Genomic DNA, 6,000 nt, shown 5'->3' with positions numbered 1-6,000 from the left:
TTTTTTTCTTATGACTCTTCTTTTTTTAATTTAAATTTTGTTAGTTAACATATAGTGCAATATTGATTTCTGGAGTAGAATTCAGTGATTCATCCCTACATACAAAACCCAGGGCTCATCACAACAAGTGCCCTCCTTAATACCCATCACCTGTCTAGCCCATCCCCCACCCACCTCCTTCCATCAACCCTCAGTTTGTTCTCTTTTGTTAAGAATCACTTATGTCTTGTTTCCCTCTCTCCTTTTTTTCTTTTCCCCCTTCCCTTATGTTCATCTCTTTTCTTTCTTAAATTCCACATATGAGTGAGATCATACAGTATTTGTCTTTCTCTGACTTATTTCACTTAGCATAATACACTCTAATTCTATCCACGTCATTGCAAATGGCAAGATTTCATTCTTTTTGATGGCTGAATAATATTCCACTGTATGTGTATACCACATCTTCTTCTTCTTCTTTTTTTTTTAAAGATTTTATTTATTTATTTGAGAGAGAGCACATGAGAGTGCGGAGGGTCAGAGGGAGAAGCAGACTCCCTGCCGAGCAGGGAGCCCGATGTGGGACTCGATCCCAGGACTCCAGGATCATGACCTGAGCCGAAGGCAGTCGCTTAACCAACTGAGCCACCCAGGCGCCCCTATACCACATCTTCTTTATCCATTCATCAGTTGATGGACATTTGGGCTCTTTCCATAGTTTGGCTATTGTTTTTTTTTTTTATTTAAGACCTTGCCATTTGTTGACTTTTTTGAAAAAATCAAGTTGTAAACTTTTATTACAAATTAAAAATGAGGTTCTTAAAAATCTCAACTTGACCAGGTATGAAACAATTTAAAAACCTTTAAAGGTGTATTGAGAAAAACCAGGCTTTAAAAACAAAACAAAACAAAACAAAACACATTTGTCATTACCAGAGACGTCTGTAAATAATAATAAAAAATAATAAAAATCTAATATTTTCTATATATATTCTAATAAAAATCCCATGCTGCATAGATAATGCAGATAGTTCTATTTATGTGGTCAATGGGCAAAAAGCAAGCACTTAAGGTCTTCAGCTCCAATCTTTTGTTCATTTCTTATTGCTGGAATTTCATCTTCATTTCTTCGTGGTGGATGACTAAACCGGATGATGGTAGAGATGGTAAGCCGGCATTTGCTCAGCCCCGCCCTGCTCAGCCTCCGGAGCAGAGCGAATTCTCAGCTGGTGGATCGGCTGCTTTTGTCTCTTTGCCATCTTGTGGTTTAGGGTTTTCTGGGCGTCTGCGTCGGTAAGTGAAGTCGTGGCGGTACCGACATTGAGGTGGTTGCTGACCTTGGGTCTCATCTCCTTGATTTTCCTTATCTTCCTCGTTGCCATCCTCTCTAGGCTGTCGTTGGCGAGGAGGACCCCTGCGGAATCGTGGTCTATAACCCCGGTGCATATTCTGTCTCACTGGTCCACCTTGTTCTCCTGCACCCTGGCTGTCAGCACCTTCCATCACTTGTCCCTGCACAGGAGGGTTGGAATACTGTGGTCGCCGCCCAGAGGGTCTCCGCATGTAGTGGGAACCGGTGCTGTTGGGCCTGGCCTTTGGGAGCACTTTCCGACCCCTCATCCTTTTCCCCACTCTCACTATTCCGGTAATTCTGCTGGGAATTGTGTGGAGGACGCCTGCGCTGGGGAGCCTGTCTATAATGGTTAGGGTCTGCTGCTTATTTACTGCCTTGCACTGGAACTCCACCAGGGCCTGTCACATCTGCTGCCTCCGCACCTTTTTCTCCTTCAACAACATCAAACTCCACAGTCTCTCCATCTCCTACACTGTGAAGGTACTTCCTGGGGTTATTCTTCTTTATGGCAGTCTGGTGTACAAATACATCTTCCTAGGTGTCACTCCTGTTGATGAAACCGTATCTGTTTCTTACATTGAACCATTTTACTGTTCCCCAAAACTTCGTTGTGATGACCTTCTTGTCTGCGCCGGCAGGTGCCTTCGATGTGAGGCCTCCCGGGGTGTGATGGTAACTAGGCGGTGGGGCTGCTCCGGGCTCTGTGGGGTCGGCTCTCCGCTCCCGCTACCGATCGAACTCCATAGTTTGGCTATTGTTGACAATGCTGCTATAAACATTGGAGTGCATGCACCCCTTCAAATCTGTATTTTTGTATCCTTTGGGTAAATACCTAGTAGTGCTGGTAATTAATTCTATGTTCCACTTTTTAAGAAACCACCATGCTGTTTTCCTGAGCCTTACTTTGAAATCCACTAAATGTGCCCTCCACCGTGAGGCTTCAGTTCCCAGCTCTCTGCCCATCTCCTAGTTCAAGATCAACCAGGCCCTGCTCTGTGTTCAGAGGCACCTGTGTATGACAAACACAACCCTTGTCAGGTTGTCTTCTAGTCTTCTGTTTGCTGGTGTCTAGGCTGTAAGTGCCCTGAGGACAGGGACGGGGACATCCCCGGTCTCACATCCCCAGAGCATCGTGTGCGCTCTTGACTCAGGGCGAGCCAATCATGACATGAATCCGTGTTTGTTTGACTGACGGGGTCACCAGCTGCTCACCCACCCACTGGCCAGTTGTCTGTTGACTGACCGAACAACTTAGCACTCTCCCTCTTCTCTCTGCCAAATCACATCCTTTTATTCTGGGCTGGAAAAGCAATAGTCGTTACCTCTCTACCCGTGAGGTGATTAAGTGTGGGCTCAGGGATCAGAGGCTTACTGGTTAGGTTGCTACGGAAAATTTTTCGAAGCTCTCTGAGCCTCGGTTCTCTCATCGGTATAATGGAGCAATACCGGGACCCACCGCAAGTGGCCGCTGTGCAGATTGAGCAGACAACGCTTAGCGCGGCGCCGGCCCCCCAGCCCCCCCCCGCCTCCGCCGCCTTGTCGCCCTGGGGCTACCACGTCCTGGCCGCCAGGAAATGCTACTGTCCCCGGTACTCTCACCGCCGCTAATGTCCAGGTGTCTCACGGTCCCCTGTCCTCCTGGGCCTGCAGGGACCTGGGACTCATTCGTGCAGGCTTGGATGGAAGTTCGTAGCATGAACCTGCTGCCGACCCCTGGGGACACCCTTCAGGCTCCCGTCAGCCATTACTGCTGTGACCTCACTTAGGGGCGGGTCCTCTGGGTCAGAGATGCCCAAAAGGTTTAAGAGTCCAAGGGTCAGGGAGCGTCAGCCCAGGCAGGGACTCTGAAGAGCACCCGGATGAACGCCTCGATGTACACGCATGGATGCACGGGCCCCAGAAGGACAGACACAGGAGGTAGGAGCCCCTGGTCACTGGAAGTCTTCCCGCTGAGTGACACTCGTGGGTGATCCCCTTCCTGAGTTGGGGGATGGACTGGCTTTTGTAGACTCTCCCTTCTGGGTCTGAGAGTCCCTGAGCCAAGGCCCCCCACGCAGCCCTTGTCCCTGTGGATGGCAGCTCATTTCCTTCTTCATTCAGTTTGAACACTCCCCATCTGGCTTTGCTTTGGAGCAGTTATTATTTGTAATCAACATCAATTCAGCCCTAATGATGTAACCTGAACACATTGTAGGGTGAAGCCTGGACCGCAGCTGCCTCGCAGGGGGACATCCCCAGGTCTGGCTGCCCTCTGACCTCTTCCTACCTCCCTCTGGGTCCATTAGGGGGTAGGGGCTGGGCCTCTGCCCTAAGCCCTTCCCCGTCTTGAGGACCAGCCTGTCAAATCCACCCCTCTGCCAGGCCCAAACTTGCAACTCTTACCTTTGGAGCCCGACCCAGGGCACCCATGCTACCCAGAGAAGCAGGGACAGGGGACCCAGGAGAAGGGAGAGGGAGACAAAAGGCTCTGCTGGTCAATTCTGAGGATGTGGTAAACATACTGAGGAGGGCCGAGCACACGCTTCCTGAGCTAAGGGGAGACTCAGCTTCTGGAGGGTTGGCAGGTCAGAGAGGGGCTGTTGCATAAATTTACTTGAACATTTACAGCTTTTTCCCAAGGCCACATGTTGAAGCCACTGAACCCAAAGGAGTGAGGGGCAGTGGTGTTTTAAGGCACTGTGCCTGATTTGGGGACAAATGTAGAGGGGAGGAGCTGGGGAGTCTGGGCCCCTCAAGTTCCACTGGAAAGTGAGGCCAATGCCTCCAACAGGGCGAGGGGCCAGCCTGGCCTCTGGGGGTTGGGACACAGAGTGACTGATGCCAGCAACGTGTGGTGTCCTGTGGTGGAGTGACCAGGCCTAGGTGGCAGGCCTGGACTTGGACAGTGTGGCCTAATGCCTTGGAGCCTCGCCTTCCCCTCTATGCTCATTGCAGGGAGAGATGAGGAGCATCGTGAGGGGAGGCATGAGGATGCCCCTGGGAGGCTCTGCACATGGGAGGCCTCAGGCCCCAAAATGCCTCATCGCCACACCCCGTCTCTTCCCTCAGCGCCGTCCCGGGCCCCATCTCCCCAAGTTTGGATCACCTAATACTAACACGGAGTTCACTGTGGGCCAGACGCTGGCTGCAAAGTCAGAAAGTAGGTTGAGGATCAAAATATTGGCCTGAGAATCTGATTTTTTTAAAAAGAAAATCCTCAGTTCCTGTTGGATTAGAAATTCTTTTGTTCTCCCTCAGCAGGCCCAGAGCAGCAGAGCCAGAAGGGGAAGTGTTTTTAAAGTCACTCTCTTGCTCAAGATGGCACAGCGGCTCCCCATTGCCAATGGATAGGCATTGAACAGCCACCCGAGCCTCGGTCTGCGGGGTGCTATGCCAACAGACGCAGCAGAAGCTGCCCTTGGGGCCGACAATCTAGCCATCACAGCTGGGCTTTTCCCAGATAGTCCTCACCATCTGCAGGAGATTTACCAGGGAGGAGGCAGGGCTCGCTACAATGCAGGCTCCTGGGGCCTGCTCTGGGACCTCCTGATCAGACTCGCAGGGGCTGGGACCTTTTAAGCAAGTTCTCCATATGATTCTTACGCACACTGAAGTGTGAGAACCAGCGCCTCAGGGCAGTAAATCTAGGGACTGCCCTCTGCCTCCAACATAGGTTTCCACCCCTCACGCAACCCCACCAACCAAGAAGGGAGAATGAGGGAGCTAAGGAATGGGATAAAGTCGTAATGTCCCCCTTGCCTGCGAGGGCAGGCTAAGCCATTCATCCTGTCACACCCAATTTGTTCCAGCCGCCCTTAACATTTGCTGATTACATTCGGGCACATTCCCCCCTGCTCTTCTCTTCCTTGTGGCCTCCTGATGTGCATGAAAGTAGTGCCTCTCTTTAGGAACTTAGAACTTACACATTTCCAGAAGCCTGAACAAAGCCTCGCATGCCACCTCTGTCTAGTACCCACATAGGCAGGAATCAGTGGTCATGTGGTGATTTTATACCTGCCTGCATGTGGGAGGAAGTGAGAGAAGGCTATAAAGTAACAATGGCTTCAGCGAGATAGACACTGAATTCTTTTCTATTTTAAAGAAGTCACAGAGAGGCCATCTGGGGCTTACAGAGTGGCTTTTTGCAATCATCCCGTGTCCAGGCTCTTTGAAACTTGCTTCTCCACCAGCTGCATGAGATTCATTATATACTGTCCATTTCATGGTCCTAAATGGCTGCTCTAGCTCCAGCCCTTACAGCCATCTTCCAGTTAGTACGAATGATAAAGAGGAGAAGAGAGGCTCATCTCTTTGCCTTGAAGAATACTTCCTGGGAGTAGCACATGAACTTTTGCTTTCAGCCCATCAGTCAGAACTTAGTTACACAGCTACACCTGGCTGCAGAGGAATCTGGGAAATGTAGTCATTATTCCAGGTGGCCATATGTCCAATGAAAAGTCAGACATTGTATGATAAGGAAAAAGGGGAGAACGTGTAATGGAGGCTGCTAGCACTCCGCAGCACCACTGTAGTCTTCCTCGACCTGGGGCATGTTTGCTATGGTGATCCTTACATTTGAATTGATTTATGAATGTATATAATTGCCTTATGTCTAATAAGAATGCAATCAGAGAAAATGTGGAAAAGATAGTAAGAGAATCAGATAATTACAAAGGGAATGAGATTAA

General features: G+C 49.8%; 1 pseudogene; it reads right to left on the bottom strand.

Annotated features, from left to right (window-relative positions):
• Nucleotides 1-791: 791 nt before the first annotated feature.
• Nucleotides 792-3,742, bottom strand: LOC118545376 (Y-box-binding protein 1 pseudogene; annotated as a pseudogene).
• Between the last annotated feature and the right edge of the window lie 2,258 nt (nt 3,743-6,000).

The sequence above is a fragment of the Halichoerus grypus genome, chromosome 13 (assembly GCF_964656455.1).
Source record: "Halichoerus grypus chromosome 13, mHalGry1.hap1.1, whole genome shotgun sequence".
Classification (NCBI taxonomy): Eukaryota; Metazoa; Chordata; class Mammalia; order Carnivora; family Phocidae; genus Halichoerus; species Halichoerus grypus.
This window is presented reverse-complemented; position numbering and strand designations above follow the sequence as displayed.